The 401-nt window shown below is 28.2% G+C and overlaps 1 protein-coding gene across 1 annotated transcript in view; it reads left to right on the top strand.

Annotated features, from left to right (window-relative positions):
* Nucleotides 1-401, top strand: part of LOC106878233 (ras and EF-hand domain-containing protein homolog) — a 99,828-nt gene that overhangs the window by 70,248 nt on the left and 29,179 nt on the right. The gene's annotated exons all lie outside the window — the stretch shown is intronic.

The following is a 401-nucleotide window of genomic DNA, read 5'->3' as shown; positions in this document are numbered from 1 at the left end:
TATATATATATCCATCTTTCTTTGAGTGCGTGCGTGTGTGTACGTATGCGTGTGAATATGTGTGTGTTTGAGAATGTGTCTGTGTCTATGTGTGCAATGTATATCTTCATATCTTCGCCATTTTTAAACTTACATTTACTATCCTTTTAACGTACAAAATTATCTTTTTACTCATTGAATTAATGTTTCAGAGAGCAATAACAAATACACTTCCTATGTAAACACAGACACACAGACAGACAGACACACACACACACACACACACACACGTATATATATGTTTGAACGTATGTATGTGTATATATTATATATATGTATATATATATATATATATAGTCTGAATGTATGCATGTATATATCTGAATGTATATATATATATATATATATATATATATATATAT

The sequence above is a fragment of the Octopus bimaculoides genome, chromosome 2, assembly GCF_001194135.2.
Source record: "Octopus bimaculoides isolate UCB-OBI-ISO-001 chromosome 2, ASM119413v2, whole genome shotgun sequence".
NCBI lineage: Eukaryota > Metazoa > Mollusca > Cephalopoda > Octopoda > Octopodidae > Octopus > Octopus bimaculoides.
The sequence above is the reverse complement of the archived record's forward strand: the minus strand, read 5'-3'. Positions and strand labels throughout refer to the sequence as shown.